The sequence below is a fragment of the Diadema antillarum genome, unplaced genomic scaffold (assembly GCF_040938485.1).
Source record: "Diadema antillarum isolate AM-2024a unplaced genomic scaffold, OU_Dant_1.0 seq00000443_RagTag, whole genome shotgun sequence".
NCBI lineage: Eukaryota > Metazoa > Echinodermata > Echinoidea > Diadematoida > Diadematidae > Diadema > Diadema antillarum.
Window position 1 is genome coordinate 83,897 of NW_027271418.1, and position 23,297 is coordinate 107,193.

At 37.3% G+C, this 23,297-nt stretch overlaps 1 long non-coding RNA gene across 1 annotated transcript; it reads left to right on the forward strand.

Annotated features, from left to right (window-relative positions):
* Positions 1 to 215: 215 nt before the first annotated feature.
* On the forward strand, positions 216 to 1,994 carry LOC139732697 (uncharacterized). Its single transcript, XR_011711042.1, has 3 exons — positions 216 to 591; positions 1,044 to 1,190; positions 1,936 to 1,994. It is a non-coding gene; the product is annotated as an uncharacterized lncRNA (long non-coding RNA).
* Positions 1,995 to 23,297: the final 21,303 nt, after the last annotated feature.

Consider the following 23,297-nt stretch of genomic DNA (forward strand, 5'->3'; position numbering starts at 1 on the left):
TTCTAGCTGAAGATCAGCGTGCTCATCACACGTCATGGAGATCGATCCCCCTTGTAGCAGACGATGACGGGTACTATGTTTCAACATTGTTTTTTTTATGAAAGTTACAGGTGACCTTATTAGGTATTGAAATTTGGCAGAGATCATCTTTGGGTCTTTCTAACGTTAGATATGCTGATGTAGCTAAAAAAGTAATTAGGCCTACTGTACTAGCTTTTGTATTGGTGCTCACTTAGTATTTGTGTGGACAAAACAACTGCATATTGTCTTGTGGAAATGATCGAGTTCTAAATCCATTTCTGAACCTTGTGTTTTCATACTTTCCTCCAGCTTTAGATACATGACAGCTCTTTGGGAGTGGTGGTGATTTAAAGGAACTCGGTGTAGGGGTCATCATTTGGAGCACAAAGACGGATATTGATAGCTGTACAGTCTCTGTCACACGAAGAGGGTGCAGATCACCAGATTGCAAAGTACCAGATGTGGTCAACGACTAGCCATTGAATTCAGGGTTGACGAATGCTGGAAACACCGGGCCAACATCAGCGAAGGAGCCTCTGAGATATGGACTTCCATTGCACTAACCCTGCTGTAAGCTATTCTGTTGTTTTTCACGATGATTAATGAAGGGAGACTAGTTTGAAATTGATTGACATTTATTTTACATTCTAGAGTCTCAGTAATTACATAAGAGGCTACATTAAGAGACTGAATGCTTGGTTGGTTTTATTTTGTTTGAAGAAATGATTTTCAAGATACTTCATGGAGCAGTTTTGGAGCTGTCCTTCCCTCTGAAAATGGATTTCTTGACAGGTTAGTACTTGTATTTAAGAAAAAATGTGTACTGGGTACTTGCCGTATCGACAGAAGTGAAAACCATGTTATGGTCAGTCTTGAGTTGTGTAAGTAGAGCTGTTGCTTATGTCAAATATGTATGTTGAATGATTTTGCACTTCAAGTTTATAATGTAAACTAGAGGGACCTACTATCCTCATGCCATTTGTATGATTCATAAAACCATTAAATTTTACTTATTTGCCCAGGAATTCAACACACACACATCACTTCAAGGGGGAGGAGATACTTCAAAAGCTGAGGGAAGGAGTTCTGACTGTTCCGAGGAGACATCTGCACATCCAGATCATTGTAGCATATTTATTGTTGAAAATGGAAGCAGAAAACTGTACAGCGTAAGTTCAATTATTTAAGATATTATTATTATAATTATTGAAAATTGGTCTGGAATACCAGTTTCCCATTGTCATGTCTTGTACTACATTTCCATCCAATATATAACAATGTAATTTGCCTGTTCATTTTTTTTTTAATTGTCTTCTCAAGTACAGAGAACAACAGACTAAAATTTGCCCCCCCCCCCCCCCCACAAAAAAAAAGAAAAAAAAGAAAGAAAGAAAGAAAGAAAGTAGAAGGGACCGGTAAGTATAACATTGTTAATGAAGTGATGGTTATAGATTTAAAAATAAAGACTGATATACTTGTATGAAACATGTAAACAGAGTTAACATACAAGACTCCACGCTGACTTATTTTCTTGGTAGCCCCATCAGGCCACATGTATATTGATTTGGTAATAGTCCTAATACTTATGATATGATCATCACAATGATGAATAGTTGATGTGCCATGAAGTTCAATGGATAATCACATCTTGTATAAATTTTTCTACTAACTGTGCACATTCACACTTAACCTATCTGCATGAAATTTTCATATGTATTAACTGATATCTGGCTCAAGTAGCAATAAATGTACTTGAAACAGTGGTACTGAATAGCAATAGAAATTAATGCCAAGAAAAAAACATAAAAATAGTTCAGTCCCTTAAAAGATTAAGATGAGGGCCAAATTTTTGATGTTATATATTTGCGTCGTATAATATGATTAACATTCTTCTTGCTTTCTTTTTAAATTCAGATACCCAAGTAGTGAGCAAAAGACGTTGTAGCCAAGGCAGTTGCAATGCAGTACCCCACTTTGTGAGATGCCACACAAGGTGCAAAAGGACATGTAAGTTTATACTCATAAGTTTATGTGATCTACAACTTTTTTTAGCCCTTTTTAGCAGAAAACTTAAGTGACATACATGGTATCTTATTCATCTAGCTTGAAAAAACTTCAATATTTTCAACTTTTCTCCAGAGCTAGTGGACAGAATTAAGCAGCCAAACTAGGAGTTGATCATCCTTGTTTAGTTAGGGGGCAAGGACCCAAAGTTTTTCAGGTCATGGGCATGACCCCCCCCCCCCCCCCCCCCCCCAAAAAAAAAAAAAAAAAAAAAATGGCCTTTACAGGGAAATTGCATCTATTTCTTAATAAAATCATTGTGCAAATATACAGGCAGTGTGGGGACTTTTTATAATCTTTGATGTACCTTCTCATAGATGTCTAAAAAGTTTGTGTGCAGATTGGCCTGATTCCATGACTTAGGTTCAATGAACGATAACTTTAACGTAACGTAATGTAACTTGATAACCTCCAACATGCCAGTTGTGCCGTTCATTTATGATAAACCTGTTCTCGTTTTCTTCCATAAGAGTGCCACTACATGTATTTCTACTGCTACCAGATCTTCATCAGTTATAGTCAACTCTGTGCCAAAGTCAAATTTGTTGAGACTCAAGAAAAAACTTTGACTTACAATGCATTCTTATATTTCAGGAGTATCCCTGTATGGCAAGGATCATGGATTCATTGAGTATCGTTTGAAGACCTTGAGGAGCTATGACACCACTCATCACCTCAGGCAGAGAGAGAGAGAGAGAGTAGTTGCAGCTCCCACCAAGCCCCTGACCGAGCACCATTCCAACGTAAGATTAGAAGCCCAATGAGAAGAGACAGCTACCATCGGTGTATAGGTCTAAATACCCTTGCTCTTTTTCCTCTTTTGAGATACAGTATATGCTCCTCTGACGTTGGAACTTACATTCTTGTTGAAGAGTCAGCCTCATCAGGCTCAGCGGTAGTTAAGCATGAAGCTGTTACCAGGATGTACTGCAGCACTTCAACATAAAAAGTAGAACAGGACTCGCCGATGAAAAGAGTTTCTTAATGCTTTAAATTGTTGATTGTTGTACTAGTAACTGAAAATAGTTTTGACTTATATTGTCAAGAAAAAATCTCCTCTTCATGGCCACATGTTAATCATGGTCATCCATGCTCTTGGGATGAAGATCATGTCTCCATGTTGTGATTAAGTTACCACATGCATTTGTCACCCCTTTGATTAACATTGATGCAGCACAATATGCATGTGCTCAAATTTATTGTATCCATCTTCTTTGGAGTAGGGGGAAAAAAATAAACAAAATTGATGGGAATCATTGATCCCTAGGGTTACGGGACCCAGAGTTATTTTGTACATTTTCACCTCTATGTAATTGATGTACTGTACTTTGAAAAACTTGAGGGTAGAAGCTCAACTGGTTCAACTTCTTTTTCCACAAAACATCTGCAGCCCATCATTGATAAATATATGGCGTTAGAGTAGATGGAGCCAAATAGATTAGTTCACTAATGTGCCAAGTCAAACTTATGGATAATTCTTCCCTTGACCTCGTAACAAATTATTAAGATAACCTGCAACTGACAATCATATTTTGATGTGGGTAATTCCATGAAGTTGGGGCAGTGTCCATGTAGCATCATGATATTTAAAAAATACATTTCAGCATAACTCAATATTAATTATGCTATACATTTTTTGTTTGTAGGCTTTGCATTTGCATTGAGGCCACACATTTTCCTGGAAATTTTGTGCCATTCAGACTCGATTTTGATGAAGTTATTAAACAATATGAAACAGTGTCCTGTAGCATCGTGATATTTTAAAATTTGGTCCTAAGAGACAAATCATGGCAATTAGCTTGACCAAAATTTGATGCAATATGCATTTAAAAGATATGAATGAGATAGCTAAATATCTCAAATTTGCTGTACACAGTTTGAATTTTAAAAGAAAATCACAAAATGTATCATGATGCTATGCGGTGTCCTTTTTTGCAACATTTGGTGGCCACCGCTTAGCATAGTGACACATTGTGTAATTTTCTTGTAAAAGTAAAACGGTGGAAAGGAGGGTTAAGATATTTAGCTGTCTGACTAATCTAGTAATTATGCATATATCAAATTTTGGTCAAGCTAATTGCATTAATTTGTCTTTTAGGATCAGATTTTAACTATCACGATGCTACATGGACGCGTCACGATGCTACAGGACACAGTTACATATCGTTTTAATAACTTCATCAAAATTGAGTCTGAATGGCACAAAATTTCCAGGAAAATGTATAGTCTCAATACAAATGTAAAGCCTATAAACAATATATGTATAGCATAATTAGTATTGAGTTATGCTAAAATGTAACACTTTGTGCCCCAACTTCACGGAATTACTCTATAGAGTGTTTGCAGTGATGTCACAATTGCCCACCATAATGAAGTCAATTGCCTAAACTGACTAGAAATCAAGCCTGCATACAAAAGCTGCAGCAATGTTTACTTCAGGGAAACCTAAGGCAAAAGAACACCTTTGTTAGAGAGGCATGCATGAGTGAATATTGATCGCCTTTGCTATGGAAGCCACCATTATGGTGGCCAACATGACGTCACATGAAATCACTCTATAAGAAATTCAGTTTGCATGCATTAGTTGTTGCTACATCTGGCAAAACTCAGAAGGATTACAAGTGTTCAATATTGTACAATGATGCCTTATGTAAGTGAAGAAGATCAATGATATGATGCATGTTGTGTCAACTGTATTGATTGCAATTCTTTTTCCATAAATAGTAGGCCCGGTTGAGGGGGGGGGGGGGCTACGAGCCCTCCTCCCCCTTTGACATTCCATGCCAAATTTCATGAAGGCATGATTATTTTGGGGGGTTATTGATTGTAATCAATGACATAAATATTTTCATGCTGGACGTGTCGCTGACAAATTTCATTGAAAAGGCAGTGAAAATCAAAAAGTAAAAAACAGAGAAATACATGAGTAAATAGAAAAAATAGATACTTCAGAATTTTTTGATGGCACATTTTTTTTTCTCTTACATTTGCTATGGACACTAAAAAGAATATTTACACCAAAAAAAAAAAAATGTGCCTTTTTGGAACTTTACAGGAAATGGTCTGATTCATGCTCAAATTAGCATAATTTAGCCAAGTGACTTTTTTTTTGAAAATCAATATTACCGTTTTATAAATTGTGTCACAGGCAATTTGTGTGTGGATTTTGTAATGATCGCACAGTTGATGGCCGAGGTCGGGGGGGGGGGGGGGGGGGGTTCCAGGGAGGCCCCCCTCTGGCTCTATCATCTACATAAATACCCCACCTAAAGACTTAAAGTCAAGACCATGCTTCTCTGATCGAGTATGTTTAGGTGTTTGTACAATGTACTTGTAGAGCATCACTATGTTACATGACAGAGGATCCAAACTTGATTAACCATGCAGTATTGAAAATTTCTGTATTTTTGTCAATTTTTCAAAGCAATCACAATTCCTACTACATGTGTAATTGTTTTTGTATTATAATATAGATAATGGTGACTATACTTTGCAAGTCTTTTGTAGCTTATCATTGAACATGCCATATTCACTTGTAGTCGAAAATTAAACATGTTCAGGAAGGGTACTTGTAAAATTTGTCACTTTTGCACAAACTTTATGAATTTGGCATATTTTCAGGGAAATGTGTGATGTTAATATTTCAAGAGTTTGTTCACAAAAACTGATAAGTCCATTTTTTGAGATTTTGAAGTACAGTCTCTGTCATAAAGTACAAAATAATACATTTTAAATGATATATTGGTCACTACATAATTATAAAGGTACATTTTTGAAGTTATGATCAAAAGAAGCAAACATTTTCTTATTATTCTCTACATTTTTCTTGACCTTAAATCACAAATATCTCCATTTGGCACATATGGACTTATCAGTTTTTGCAAACAAACTCTTCACTTGTAGAGCTTTGGGAATGACAGCTAGAATAGCATATTTACAGGGACTTTGTGGTGATTATGGTGACAGTTGTTCTTAAATGATAAAAATATGTAAAATTATTATTGGCCACATAATTCATGGAAAACCAGATACTCAGCACATGAAGACTGTTTGTAATGGTGTACTGCTCTGTAGTTGAAGTGTAGATATTTCAAGAGGTATATTCCTTTCTTTTTTTCAGGTGATCCAGTGGACATCACACATTTATGAAATATAGAGAATCAGCTCATAAAAAAGCATAACATGCGTAGCATTTAGTACATTATCTTCTTATATCCCCCTCAATGCTACTTAAAGAAAGAATAAATTAATAAGAAAGAATGAAACTACAGCCATTTGGATTACTAGCTTATATTTATTCAGTTTCATGTATTGATCCAGCTCGGGTAGGAATGACTTTCAAAACTGGAACACAAAGTTGGCAATGCACTGGGCTACCAGTGGTGGATGGTTTGCTTCAAAATACATGCATTAATATTAACAAATATCTATATTATGAACGTTACTTTTTGTTTTTGTTTGTATTAGTTTGATTGGTATTCATTATCCAGAAATGGCTCCAGACCACCTACATTATTCCCAAATCCATCACCATATTGTCACTTTTTCTTCCAGGGTTGAATAACTAGTGCACTGAGTGCTGTGATAGAGATGTGTGCTCATGTAGAGTGTAATTCCGTTTGGGATTGAAAAAAGAATGAAAAAGGAGTGAAAAACCTCCGGAGTAACAAAAGAAGAGGGAAATACAATAGGAGTGAATTGAGAGTGAGAAAGGAGTGAATATCCAAGCAGAAATATTTCCGTCTTTTTTCACTCCTGGAGTGAAAAAGGAGTGAATATCCAACCAGAAATATTTCCGTCTTTTTTCACTCCTGAGTGAAAAACGACTGACAAAAGAGTGAAATACGACAGGAGTGACTTTAGAGTGAGAAAGGAGTGAACATCCCACAAAAAAAAAAATTCCGTCTTTTTTCACTCTCTTTTGGAGTGAAATTTCTGTTCACTCGAAATTCACTCCACTTCTAGTGATCCTTGACGTCACTACCAAGGGGAGTGAAAATCGAGTGAAAATTCACTCTTTCTTTTTTAGAGAGTATGCTGTGGCGAACAGTCCAAATTTGACGAATTTGAGCATATTATTTTGCCGTCTTGCAAAATTATTCTTCCAGACGGGATATCTCGAGAACGGAAGATCGCACAAACTTGTGGCGCACGGTTTAAGAAAGTAGAGGTTCTTCCCATTTTTGTGACATAAGAATCTTGTCCATTGGTTGAGCAGTCCTGACGCAAATTTGCAGTAAAGCTAGACTACCCATTCACAATTGCTGTCATAGGGAACGTGTACAATCCATACAGAACTATCACGTGACGAGACTACCAACGAAAATTTGAGCCGTTGACCTTCACTGTCTGCCGTTGTCAGCAGTGTGAATTCCTGTGATTTCAAGCTTGTGTTTCTCGCCAAATATCATTTTCAACACAATATCCAGATACAGTAACTTGTATGTGAGACATTATCTAGATACGTAGCAGCCTTATTGACAACATAACTGTTAAGTTTGGGAGCAAAAACGACCAAATACATTCCACATTCCATCTCATTTTTCAATGATGGCTGTAGTCGGACTCGGGTGCATTTCCTTCGGAGGTGGTAATAATGTAAGTACATTGTAGTTGCAACGGTCACCTTGCCACATGCTGTCTGCAATCGGGCGCTTATATACACGTGTTATACACAGGTAATCAACTGAAATAATGTTGTAAAGGAATGATATGCTACTATAATTTAATAAATAAGAAATAACCATTCCAGTATGTATCTTAGTGTGCACAGTAAGACAGATCAAATCAAATAGGAAAACATCTGAGCACTAAGCCTGAGGTCTGAATTTGCACTCAACTTCTTCCAATGGCTAACGGATGTTTAATTTTTGAATTTCACTGACCTCCAAATTTCACAAAGAAAACCTTCTTAGCATGATGGTTAATATGACATTTGACTGATATTGGAGATGTTTGCGAATCGGACCTACTACCTTTAATATCATTAAATCTAAAATGATTATTTGAAAGTTCGGAAATGCTGGAAATATCCTACCACAAGGAGGCAAAATATAAATGGTTCACATTTACAATTCATTTTGTTTTAAAAATTTTCTTATTTATTTTCGTTTTTGACAAACTCGCATATCAACGGCTGATTAGAATGTTTCATCTTCCAAACAGCATCCAATGGGATGGAAAACTCCAACTGAAAGGTGGACACCGTGACCATACTCGCTAAAGAAAACGCGTAATAGGGGTCGTTTTTTTCTCACGGATTAGATGGAAAGTGTGATGTACGAGCGTAGGGTAATCAAAGGGTATCAAAAAGGCCGAAATTTGGGAAAATGGTATATTGTTCAATCATGATGAAGTACTTCTTTAGGGTGCAGGAAACATTTAAGGAATACTTGTTTTTAAGGCCCGAAAAAATCATATGATCATTACTCGTTTAGGGGCCATTTTGAAAGTCCATGTATGAGCATGGTGTCCACCTTTTAATTGTCGCTACCCCTCCCGGGACAGTATCAAAGGACCGTTTTGTTAATTAACGCAATCCCCCCTTCCTTTAAAAATCCTGGCTTCAGGCCTGCTAACGCGGGTATACAATGGAAAAAATAACAGTTAAAACAACACCAGGAAAATCACTATTCTCAATTTTGCGGCGCGCTACGCGCGCAGAGTCTCGAACACAATTAAACTTTGCAACTTCCTGCCAAAATGAGTTTTTACTATTTCCTAGATGAAATACCGTAACGCGATTGCATGCAACAGACAAAAATACAAATTTCCTCGAGACTTTAAAACGTCATTAAAACAGTCAAAATTCACAATTTGCGGCGCGCTTCGCGCGCACATTCTTATACAACTTTTGTAGTTCGGTCGTCCAAAGAATATATATATATATATATGGGTGAGAATTTTGAACGATGTACAGTTGCCAATTTTCGTACCTTATGACATTCTTTCCCTTAGAACACGCCAGGATGATCTAAGAAACCAGATTTTTTCATGTCATCTCAAAGATTGGTAAATTCCCTTTCAGGAAATATATGGTTTGGTTGACTTTTGCCTGATATTTTTCATTTCACAAGGACTTAAAGCGTAAAAACACGGTAAAAACGCTATTTTCACAATAATTTTTGTTTTTCAAACTAATGATGTGCATTCTTAATGGTACGTGGCATCTAATATCTGACCATGTTCTGGATCTGACATATCATGGGTATGTACCACAAAATTATAAGAACTTTATGAGCACGTAAAAAATTACAGAGAACAATCAAAATATCAAAGTCCTAAACAGACGAACGTCCGTGATGCTTTTATTTCTATCGCTGCTGCAAATTCTACTTTGTTGTCCCAACTGTAACGTATACGAAAATTTGGTGTTCCACCTAATGAACATATCCTGCAAAAATTGTACGTCTGCTGGCTGTATACATGGGACGTAATATTCTTTTATGCAAAATTATACTCAGTTTTCGTCACGGACGTGCTTCCGCTATTTTCTAATAAAGATCGTAGCCCATGAAACTTTATTGGCGATATTGTTCTGAGTCGTAATCAACTAAGATCTAGCAACACGATAATATGTTTGTTTTGAGTTTCTGTCCATCCTTTGTCAAATAGGAACCGAAATTGTATTTTTAGACGAACCTCCAAGAAAAAAAGAACGTCCGTGATGATTAAAACGTTTTCGAGTGGGACACCATCTTGCTTTGATGGCGAAGGTGCATTTTACCTTTGGCTCTCTAGCCGAGGAGCTGCATGCCATTTTTGGAGCGGACTGAGGTTCGTCCACAGTTTTTGGACCATGCAATTCACCAAAAACCAAGCAAATAATTGATATTTTCTGTGAAAATTCACCTCCTGATCCCCCTCTGAGCAATACATATGTTGTAAGGATGTCAAATTTCTTATAATTTGCATTGACAATACCTTTTCAAATTTTTGAAAGAGTTAGGAAGGCTAGGTACTCTCTTCCGATTAGTTATCCGTCCTGGAACATGACCCTAGTAGTAGAACGAACGTCCGTGATAATTCCAGAGAACGTCCGTGACGTATGCAATCCCTCCGATAGGGATAACTTGTCCCGAAAGTGTCCTGTATTCTTTAAAACTTTTGGCTCGAATAGCGACAAATAAAGTTTTACAAAGTAAACAATGAGTTTAGAGCAGTAATTTCAGAATTTTTAAGGCGTTATGTGATCATGATGAACAAACAATTGAAAATTTACTCACAATTTTACGCTTGTTTTCCCTCTAATTATACAAAAACAGCTAAACACTTAAAACAAAGTTATAGGAAAATGTAATTTTGCGTAATCTGTCATTTCTGTGCGTTTAAATTTCTTTCTAATGAGGTTTTGGAGACAATTTGTACTGTTACAGGTTCTGAAAGTTTCGCTCACGGACGTTCTGTCCGAGAAAGGACATTTCTGACAATTACAAATATATCACTGCACATAAGATTAATGTTAGTTGAAAATATTACCAAATCACCGAGCCGCCCATACCCGAAAGTGAATAGCGTTCAGCACTCAATTTACCTGTAATAACAAACGGAAAACGTTTTTTTCACGGATGTTCGTTGGTTGAATAAGTCAATGGATTACATAGTAGGAGAAAGAAGATCAGTGCCACTTTTTAGTCACAGGTGCTCTAAGTGTTTATCTTTTGAGTATGGTAGCTGCCGTCTCAAACAGAACACATCCAGTTTTGGTCTCCATAACGGACGTTCGCTGTAATTGTCATGATATTAAATGCCTTAATTCATTCTTATTTTTCTCTTCATGACGATTTTCTCTCATTCCCTCAATAGCCTGAACATGCTGCGACCAAACAGAAAACAAAAACAAAACAAAACAAACCAAAACAAATCCGAAAAGTGCTATGCAATCACATCCAGGATAATGACGGAAGAAGTCTGTAATGAGCATGTGTTGAATAAGAAACGGAAAAGTTTCAAAAGGACCTGGAAGCAGTTGAATGAAAATGACTGAGAAACAGAGAAGGGATCGAGCTCCAACACACAGAGAAAAGAATTGCCAGTGCACTCCCGTTATACCAAATTCCTCTGGAGAAGTTTTTGTTTGTTTGTTTATGTTTTTTATTCATCGAAATGCCGTCACAAGCGAACAAAAATCATGCAGTATACAAGTATTGTCTGATGAAAACACACAAATCCTCCGCTTATCATCACATGTGTTGTTTTATACTCATCAATGAAAAGCAATATTCATTTGTAATTTTTTCCAAGATTTTTTTTTTTATTTTACATTTAAGAGACAGAGAGATCGTCAATTTGTTTGTGTTTTTGTGCTTACTTTGAAAACACATGTTAAAAAAAGTAATGATTAAGAATAGGTTTATGGTTGCACTTTGATACGTTCGCTCTTCCAAAGATTCGTTACTCCGATGTCCAAAGGTTTGTTATTCCAAAATGAATAATTCAGGAGGTTTGTTATTAGAAATGTTCTTCGAAAAATAGATATTAAGGATCATTATTTTTATATAGGTCCGTTCTTCTAAAAGTGGAATGGGCCTGATATTCGTTTAGGTGAAAACGGTTATTATGAGGTTTTGAAATTGGAGGATTTTAGTTGTTAACCTGTTTCTCCACCTTTGGATAAGCGAACATAATTTTTCATGTTCCAATTAAGAAGCCCTTCGATTAACCTTCGGAGATTCCTATCATTTACCGAATAAAAAAAGCGTCATAATTATACGAACTCTATCAATTTTTGTATTGACAAACTGTATGAATAACGAGCCTCCGAAATGACGCGCTATACAAAAGGTTTGTTATAACAAACCATATTGTATAATATCGAAGTCACAAACATCCATCCAAGTTATATGGACTTATTGTGTCATGTTATGACGAAACTTCGCAGTATCGAACCTATTATCATTTCTGACTAATATAATAACACAAATTCTCCTCGGTAACAGTGTGTAACACAAGGAGCAAACACAGAGGGATTTCTTCCTAACTTATTCGTTTGCCCTCCCCAGCTAAACTTCGTATTTCTATAACGGAGCACATTTCTTCTGTTTTTCTATATTAATCCTTTGTCATAATTTTAGCTGTGACCATGTTCGTTATATAAAAAGCAAATTTTGCATTGTAGACTTTATATAACAAGTTTAGGACCTGAATATTTACTTCATGATAACGAAATTTTGATAGATATATTCGTTCTCAAGGATGGACTACGTCACTGAGATTACACGTACGTTTGTACGTTCATTTACGAGAGATGGAAAAATTGTTTTCTTTGATTCCTCAGTATGAGAAGATAAACAAGCTTATATAATTGAGAATTGGTAATATCTATTCAGGATTTTGCAGAGGAGTTTGTTCTCGATATGAAATTGCTGTTTGTTGTGAGTAGAATGCGTTTCCAACTCAAGAGAGCTACTTTGTTCAATATCTTGTTTGTTCCGAACGTCCGTGGGCTACATGCGAACCTCCGTGATGAAAACTATGCTATGTTTGTTGGGTTATAGAGACTGCCCAGATGAGATACATCTTAAAAAGGTATATTATTATTTGGGAGTGAGGATTAAAGTATGGGATAGTGAAATAAGAGGTGAAAATATTGAGTTTCTGTAAAATGCGCGTAAAGTTAAGAAAGTGTTTAGCGGAAGAGCAATATTTCCACAGAAATGACGAATTTAGTTAAATCATCAGTTGTCTACCATTACGTACAGGTTAAGAGTACAAGCTTAATATTCTGCAATCACGTACACATGTCCCTTAAGATATTTCGTTAGGATTTTGAACTGAATCAGATCTTTGGAAACTATGTTAAATGGTATTCAAATGTATGTGCAGTACTTTTCTTCACGGACGTTCGCTGCTCTGGACATAGTAAACTTCAGCGGTGAATAAAAACTTGTTCCTCTGGGAAAATCCTAGTATAATTGGGTTCATATTAAAGCTTGAGTTATACTCTTTCAGGTAAGATGAATGATTTGGAGAATTTCCTACTTTTTAAATTTTGCCTTGTTTTGGCTCAATTGTACATCGTTCAAAATTCTGACCCATATATATATATATATATATATATATAATTGTGTGTGTGTGTGTGTGTGTGTGTGTGTGTGTCATCATTGGTATTGGTACCGAAGGTCCGTTTTTTTAGTGACCGCACCCCCCCCCCCCCCCCTTGAAAAATCCTGGCTACGGGCCTGAATGTTAAAATTAGTCTGGTGCTACCGTCCCTATAACTAGCAATCAGAGTTGTTTTATCGGTGAATGTTTCTGTCAAACTGATATGATTCCATATAACATTGGCCTACAGTGTATGGTTTTGATATTGGAACTTTAAACACAATAATTGACTTGGGGCTGTTGCATGGATGCTTTTGTCATGCTATTGATACACTGTTAAAACAAAGTGTTCTTTGGGTGGAAACCTTTCAAGTGAAAGTATCTTTTTCACAGTGAAACATATGGGTAGCCCTAAACAGTAATTTATTTGCTTTTCCCATTTCTCATTCACATGAATGTAATCCTTGTAAACAATACAACGATCATGGATCATGCATAGGCCCTATCATATAATGCTACATCCTGAAACGGCATGAAACAAAAAAGAGAGAAAAAAAAACGGGGGGGGGGGCTGCAGGGAACTGGATGCTGCGTGATATGGCTGATGTTCTGGTTATTATGAAGAGAGATAAAGTGACCACCAAGAGAGAGAGAGAGAGAGAAAGAGAGAGAAAAAAAAGAAAGAAAGAAAGAAAGAGAGACAGGGAGAGGAATTAGGAAGACAGAATAACATGCCACGCAGTAAAATTTTGAAATGAATTGAATTGCTGAAACTACACTGGTCTTACACTCGAGACACAGTGAACAGTTCCAGCACGTTTATTTTCATATTTCACTTGACATCTATGATACTAGACAAAAAAATGTAAACAAGCAAGAGACAAAATATGATATAAAGCGGTTCATGACTAGAAAGTGTGTCAGCATACATTATGTACATTTATAACATGACGTGAAATATGAAGGAACCGCAATTTAAGCAAAGCTTGTTACCGCGGGTTCCAGGAAAAATACCAATGTAGATTAATTTTGTTTTGCCATAGAGACAGGACACAAAGCATCATACCAAACTGTATGAAAGCTCATTATAGCAAGGCACAAAGGGCAGAAGAAGTACAAGAAAAGTAAAGAAAAAAACAAAAGAAAACGAATAAGAACTGGTGAGTGAAAAAAATGGCATATAAATACACAAGTATACGGGAATTATATCTAGAATCAAGTTCATAACGAGTGCAAAGTATGAGTACAACCTATGGGAGCATAGACTCTGGAACCAGAGGAACCCATAATCATAAAGATTATACACGTGGATTGGGGAATGTCATATTAATTGTAGAACGCATCTGTTCTGGGCCCCGTTTCATAAAAATTTGATATGAAAGCAACTCTTGCTGCATGGGATGGCAATTGTCATGGTAACGGCAAGAATCCAGCTTCCTGATTGGCTGTTGCTATTGGAAGTTGTCATTCCAGCAAGAGTTGCTATCCTAACACCTTTTATGAAATGGGGCCTTGGTCTATTCAGCGCGGGGCTACGCACCTTGTTGAATAGACCAACTGGTGGCTTATCTCGTGCTTCGTGCGATATTCGTGCCCAATGCATTCACAACTCATGAATTATTCGTATACTATTTCATTTTCAGTCTAATTATATAACTGTCAGGAGAGAAATTTATCTTTGATTTTGTCAGTGAAGTGAAATTGAACTTGTCCTAGAAAGCCACTAGGTCAAACTACAAGAAAGTGACTGTCTGGAAATTCATATTAAATGAGACAAAGTAAAAGTAAAAGAATAAATTGGCATAGCAACAGCATGTCTAGATCAGTTAAATTTAGACAAGGCAGTCACATGAAATGAGACAAAGCAAAAGTTAAAGAAATAGCATGGCAACAGCATGCCCGGTTTGTAGTATTATGTATTAATTCAGACTATAGAAATTGAGTGAATAGAGGTGTTATGTAATAGCTCCCATCCAGGTGGTGGCTAGGAATGTTCTCTAGCTTAGTCGAGACTCAGCTATGTCAGTGTCACTAGGGTGTTGGTTGTAGTTTATTGTTCATAAGTTCATGAGTAAAGATGTTATGTAACAGCAGTCTAGACGATGGCTAGACATATTGTGTAGAGTTTCAATAGGGCTATATTTAAGCATGATGATTGGATGATCCTTTTTGTGTAGAAAAGGCATGAAAAGGCAAGTGTATGGGAGTGTAAGGGACTTTAGTGTTAATCTCTATGGTTAGGGAAGCTAATAAAAAGCTCAGTAATGTAGAGGATCGAGGAGAAATACTTTGATCAGACATCCAGCATAGATCTCCGCTTAGGCAGCAGTCGTTCTTCTGGGGGTTTTCTACGTCGGTGAGATGCGAGCTCCAGCTGCCGATAAAACTGAATTCGGACAGTTATGATCCGAACTTTGGAACGGAGCTCAATCTCCATTTGCCTGCTCGCCGTCGTTTGAGCTCGGGCATCGCAGGTCAAGGCATGAGTCTGCGTGGTAGCAGGGACTAGTGAAGGCCGAGGAGCTGAGAGGACCGCCGATAGGGTAGCGTCTAGCTGAGTGGCCAAGTCAAGGGGTGCTTCCGAGAGACAAGCCAAGCGACTGTGCCGAGGTCGACGACGAGTGTATCCGGCATTGATGGCGACTGAGCCAAGCTGAGGGGATCACCAATTCAGGTCATCCAAGATAACCTAAGTTATGTACTTGTGATTTGTTTCCGATTATTATTTTTTTTATGCTCAACGTATTGTTATGAACGAGAAAGCTACAAAGACTTGAAAGATTAAACTCGAGCATAACTGTATACGAACAGTTTGAATTTCCATTATTTCCGTGTCAGAGTAGCAGAGAAAAAAAAAAAAAAGTCACTCACGTGACAATAACCTTCAGGATAACGAACATTATCCTGTCGTACCATATAGGTCGACATGATGGTGGTGACAACATATTGTCCACATTCTTATTTTCGTTCGAGTGCCTCATTTTGGTGGCATAAAAGCTTACAGAACAGTATTAACGAAAGCAAACATCGCTACCTGCCTAGCTGTGCCCCTCCCCCCTCACTCTCTCTCTCGCTCTCTCTCTCTCTCTCTCTCCCTCTCTCCCTCTCTCTCTCTCTCTCTCTCGTTCGACTGAGGAGGAAGATGGCAAAGCAACCCCCCTATTTGTTTTTCATAACGTATGTCATTATGATAATGATGATTTGATGTACAAAAAAAAAATGTATCAGAACTAAGAGTGTAATTCATTGAATCATGACATCTATCATAAGTTGTCACAGCGGATAAGCAGGCTTTTTTTGTCGTTGTTGCTGCTGTCGTTTTGTTGTTGTTGTTGTTGTTTTTGTCTCTGTTTTGTGAAGATTATGCATAATGATTTCCTCGGAATAAAAGCGACACTGATCTCCACTAAGAGAAATTCGACATGACATTGTTATAAGCCGAGCATTTTCACGAGTGGTTTCTTTCAACATTAAAAATGCAACAAAGGATGCGACGTACACACACAGACACACAGAATTATCAAGAGCAAGAAATGAAGAAAATGACAGAGAGAGAGAGAGAGAAAAAAAAGAGTAAAATACTACATATGTCGAGATCGGTCGCCGGGTTGCACTCTCGCGTTCTCGAGCTGCAGCAGAAACTTCGACAACCGTATTCAGTCATATTTCAACCATAGAGGGCGCTATCACGAGTTATCAAGAAAATACTACTAGAGGTCACAGAGCAGTTAATTATTATCGCAACTTTTTTTTTTTTTTTTTTTTGGGGGGGGGGGGGGGGGGGGGGGCGCATCATGATTCTCTCATTTACTATATATACCCCCATCCTCGAATTAATGACGTTGGCATTCGAATAACTATGAGACTAGTATATTATGATTGAACAATGGATACATCATCAAAGATTTTACCAGTAAGTTCTCACGCAACGACGAACAGTTTTAAAATTTACAAACAATATTAATAATACATAATAAGACCTATACCTTCTTTGAACCTGAAGATGTATGGTTTATGACATCACACATTCGGGCACGAAGTTCTGTTTCCACCTGGAGGACAGGACCGGACGGTATCAGTCGACTTGGCATGACAAGGAGCTTCAAATAATCTCTTCTTCTTCTTCTTCTTCTTCTTCTTCTTCTTCTTCTTCTTCTTCTTCTTCTTCTTCTTCTTCTTCTATTACTATACTACTACTTCTTCTTCTTTCTATAGTAGACTTGTCTTATTGGACATAGCCCTGATACATTTGAGACCTTCTAATTCAAGTGATGCGCACATGACAAGTATAAGTGTTCCCCCTTTTTTAAAAACCGGATCAATGTAAATTATAAGTAATTAATAAGTTGGATATTTGAAGAAAAAACTGGACAAGTTAACATCATACTACTAGAAGCCCCTGAAGAAGAAGAAGAAGAAGAAGAAGAAGAAGAAGGAGAAGAAGAAGAAGAAGAAGAAGAAGACGGTGTCAAAGTTCATACGTGAGCGTTTTAGTTAAATGATAGTTTTTGGATGAAGGAAGTGTGTTAAAAAAACACGCACAGACACACAAACAATCAAACAAAAGCAAACACAAAACATAGGAAAATGAATAGAAGAAACTGTGTGTGTATATCTATAAATCAAAAGGGGCCTTTTCATTTCTTTTATCAATATCATTATTGTTGTTAATATTGTATATACTATACTTTGATATGTCTGATTGGATTTGTTGGTTGACTCTCACTTTTCATTTTGTTGCCTCCTCTTGGTACACCTCATTAGGGCTGGCTGCTTGCTTAGCCTCCCCCCCCCCCCATGCTGTTGTTATTTCACTCTTTTCCTCTCTTTATCCCTCTGTTGTTCATTATCTTGTTTGATGTTGCCTCTCTTTTCATCCTTATCCTTCAAAGGTTGCCACCCCCCCCCCCCCCCTCCCCCACGTGGTCCTCGGGATCATCACTGACCCTCCTCTGCCTTTTGTCTGTCCACCCTCCTGCTCTAATCCCCCATAAAGCACCCTTTACCTGTTTGGGCTCCTTGCCCATGACCTCCTACCCTTCCCTTTTGTTTTCTGTGTTCTGTGTCCCTAGCCCGTCCCTGACTGTTCTTGTTGTGTGAAGCAAAGAGCGTACTACGCTCTTTAGTGTGAAGTCCTTAATTATATATGATTGCTTTCCCTGCCTGTTTGTCATTTTGCCTCTGAAGAAGATTCTGTTAGAATCGGAAGCTCAGGCTCATTTTGACTCCATTTTACTCCATTGGCTCGCCACAATTGGATAAGCAGTTTTCAGCAGTTAGTTTTTCTTTTTTGGCTACATATTTATACAGAAATGATAAAAAAGATAGGCCTAGGCATACCCTCTGTATATAAAGCGCCGGTAGGTACATAATTCATTGTTATATCGGAAAAAAGGTGTATTTTTTAGGCAATGGAAGATGAATTTAGCAACCTTTGAATGTGACAGTGGACTATTTCTCTTTGGCATCCAGTCCTTTAGGATTTCGGAACGGGTGACTAATAGAATTACGATTACGCTGGGTCGATCACAGCCTTGGCTCACCCCAAATTCTTTATGTATGTAATTTTGAGAGCACAACCTATCAAGATTGACCTGGGACAATGTTACTTCAAACATGGCTGTCTTATGTCCTCATCGAATTCGCAACTCTGCAGTTCTGTCAGCGCATCACATACACTGATCTCTTTAGGAGGTATCTCATACAGTGGATTTACGTTATAACGAAGTCCTTGAGACCGGCAATTTTCTTTCGGTATAATATCGAAATTTTGTTATAACCGAACAAATAAACAATAAAAATACATAAGACTGAATAATGTTGCAGCCTGAATTTTTACTTCGATGTAACCGGAATTTCGTTATAACCGTGTTCGTTATAAGGGGAGTGCACTGCATAGAGATTAGTGATCCTACACTGAAGAAATATAATTTCTGTTGTTCTGAAATGCGTTGCCAATCTATAAAGATCAAATACATTATAGATTTGACAATCGTACAACAGAACAAACATTAGTGTACATAGAAAATAATAATTATCTTTCATTACGTCAAAATATCGTTATAGCCAACCAACCAATATAGTGTACAAAGTATTATACTTTATAATAAATGAGAATTCTTGGACCTTGATTTTGATTTCGTTGTAACCAGAATTTCATTGTAACTGTATTCCTTGTAACGAGCGTACACTGTACATTGACTATTTTTGTCAGTCTTTGTGATCTTTTTTTTTTTTCTGTGACAGTTTCCTCGTCATGGAAAATGATAATTTTTGAATACGTATGGGACATAACTGAGGGGGTCGGTGCAATATATTGCTAACCCACACAATAGTCATTTTGAGATAGTCGCTGTTGAATGTTTGGAAAGTGCATACATTGTACATTCAGAAAACATGAATGCATTTTTTACCATTTTATTGGCTGAATTCAAATATGATATTTTCACGGAGGTTAGAGTGAAGGATAAGGATTATGAAAATGCATGTAACTCAATTCTGACATAAGTGTGGGTTAGCACTATATTGTACATGTATCGACCCCCTCAACTGTAAGCTTGAAACAAGACTATGTCAGATTTTAAAAGAGCACATACTCTTGTCTCTTCCTTCTTCTACCATCTCGACCTCCAGGGAACACCTTTTCCTCTATTTGTTGTTGTTGTTGTTGTTGTTGTTGTTTTTTAATTCATAATCAACATGCATATACATACATAATAATAATGCCAGCAACTTCTTATATACATATTGTAGTGCATTTCAGACTTGAAAAGAATTTTGCTGCGCTTTACAAATTATACCATAATAAAAAATAAAAAATAAAAAATCATCATAAGCATGATTCATATTAAGTAACAAGCATACACACACACACACACAATATATATATATATATATATATATATATATATATATATACACACATATATATAATATATATACAATTTTTGGTTGTGTTTTCTTCATCACTTAATATGAATCTTGCTTTAATGATTATAGGTACGTGTACTTTCACTTTTCATACAACACAAAATGGTGTCAGTCAAAAAGAAAAAAACAAACAAGCAAGTACCACTAAAACTATGTAGTTCCATTTGGAAACTACGGCCAAACTTCTGTGTATGTTGCAGCTTTAGAAACCACATGAAAGGTTCAGGGGCCCGTTTCATAAAACTTGTCATCAGTGACAAGTTGTCATAGACGTGACAAGCTACTGAAATCCTTGCATCTGATTGGCTGAGAGCAAATTTGTCATAGAAATGTGGCAGTTGTCACTGAAACGGACCCCAGGTATCGTGAAAGTAAAAACAGACTACATACCACTAGAATTTTCTTTCAGTTCTAACTTCTTCAATGGTATGGCATACACAAAGTGCAGTTTTGAAGCGCTAACTGGATCACAAACCTGTTATTACTAATGGGAGGAAGATTCCATTAGTTTTACCACTTTATATTTTCCATTCTTCCTAGGTAACTGTACTGGCTCCTGCTTGATAACACATGAGTTAGGATTAAGATATCGATGGATAATACCATGCAAATGAGTTAGGATTAAGATATCGATGGATAATACCATGCAAATGAGTTAGGATTAAGATATCCATGGATAATACCATGCAAATGACAGTATTATAAAAATATACCAGAAAATGTTATTACATACAATGCACGTTTGATGTCACACAATGGCAACATTGTGGCAGAACATGCAGTATTTCACTGTTTCAGCACGAGTACACTTGAACTTATTTTTTTTTTTTTTGCTTTATTTCATTCAGTAATCTTTATTTCTGATTCCATGCAATCAAAATGTGCACAATAACTTTGAGTGTAATAACGGAATGAACAGAACAATTAGACAAGATATTTGGTTCCCCCCCCCCCAAAAAAAAGCACAAATTAACCAATATAATAAAACATTTGAAAGTACTTTGCATAAGTTTGATACAATGTACCAAATTATCGTATTCATGCCTCTCATGTACCTGCTGACCATGATGTTGCCATCTTTACCAGCACACATACTGTTACCAACAAAGGCAAACACTTAGGCAAACATGTACTGTGATAACAGGCTGATTTCTGGATGTGGTTACATGAATATCTGTTTAAAAACAAAACCAAACACAAGAAATAAACATTCCAATTCATGAAATACTTATGTGGTTGTTTTTATTGCAATTGGCGGCTCGCCCCCCCCCCCCCCCCCACTTTTTTTGCACAATACATAGGAATACATAGGATGTAACCACTTTGCCCCCCCCCCCCCACCCACTTTCTTTTTTTCACCCCGTGGCACCAGGAAAAAACAAAACAGAATGTGGTTTTTGCTAGCTGATGAAGCACTGGAGCAGCTTTTGCTGTTGTTGTTGCTTGTTTAATAGCTGATGAAACCCAGAAGTGGCAGCAGAAGTTGCGGTTGAAGGCCTTTTGTGTGTGTGTGTTTTCCTTGTCAGCTGATAAAACCTGGAAGTGGCACCAGAAATATAAAGTGGGTCCCCCACTTTTCAAAACGTGGCGTAGACCATGTATGAAACTCCCGGAGGCCAGGGTGAAGCAGAGATTCATGTAACAGAAGCTTGAGCAGCTCAGAGAAAGGCAGAAACTGGATCGAGAAAGGCTCGAACTTGAAGGGCGCATGGCAGGAATGGACACTGTCAACCACAAAAGAAAATGCTGAACTCGAAGCCACTTTATGGGCACAGGAAATTGCAGGTGAATGCAACTCAGCCAACGTCACTGCAGACAGAGACAATAGGATTGTGGTAACGTAGAAGTAAAATTTTGATACCTAACAATCCAGTTGTGCATGAAAATGTGCCTGGCAAGAGTAAGATGAATAAGAAATCTCTCGATGACAAGAAAACAGAAGATGAAACTGTTTCTACAACACATTTATGTAACATGTTGATGACGACAATGAATATGCCAAAACAAGATATGATATATGTTCGATGGAGATCCAAGCAGATATTGGAACTTCATGAATAGCTTTCATGTCAACGTAGCAAGTAAGATTTCAGATGATCACCTAAAACTGATGTACAGTGTATCTTGTACAATTTTGCTAAAGTAAAGCTAAGAACAGCATTGAGCAATGTGTTGTTGTTGTGTTTTGAAGATAAAAAAGAGAGAAAATGCTGGGGCCCTATAAAGCAAATAATTTGCCCCGATAGTATTGTGTGTTGATGGAACCTCATAAAGGTTACACAAAAGCCAGTGAGATGCTTGCAGAGCAATATTGGCAACCACATGAGATCAAACATGCATTGGTGAGAGAAGTGTTGGATAGGAACCAAATTAGGCCAAATGATGGCGCCATTAAAGCTAGTGGAGCTGGCTCGCCAGATGTGCTGCAAGTGTGAAATAACCTTGATTCAAATGGGTCACAATGCAAACTTGAACAGTAGTCAAACTCTGTTGAAGGTACAACAAATTCTCCCAATGCACATGCAAGTGGATTGGGCAAAGCGTCAATTCTTTGATCAGAGTGGAACCCATTCTCTCACATGACATAGAGTACATTGAACAACATTCACAGGAGGCAGGCAATGTCTATGGTCAGAACATAGGTTAAGTCCATGAGAGATGCTAGTCAGGCAAAGAAAGGTAGAAGGTCTTCAAGTGGTATGCTAATGGGCGCTCTTCAGGCATTGTCGGGCAGAATGTGATTTTCTCATCTCTTATTTTGAAGCAAAATTTCAACGTGTGATATAGTGATTAATTCCCCAGGATTCTTGAATGGACTTTTAATGCGGTAAGGATTATTTTGTTCAACAATGGACCCTCCAAAAGTATTAACTCATCAGTTGGAAAGCACTCCTAACAAATTGTCCCCTTCCGCTAAGAGGCAAAAAAACGTCTAACAGTAGTCCCACCGCTTGCAGTAGCCGGGTGGAAACAAACAAAGTACCAGTAGCTGAAATCCAAGGTCAGTACGAAGCAACATATGGCCGCACCCTTGCACGGAGCCGGACCCATCGGCAATATATGACAATCTCTAGACTTATCTTCAGAAGCACCCCCTACGTGGTTTGTCACATTTTTGAAAGATCTTTTTTTAATTTTTTTTTTTAGTGGTAATACTAAGAGACTGACTTCCTTCTCAACTCAAGGCTTCCAAGAGAGCCAACCAAAGACAGAAAACAGAGAGCCCCTGAAATGTAAAT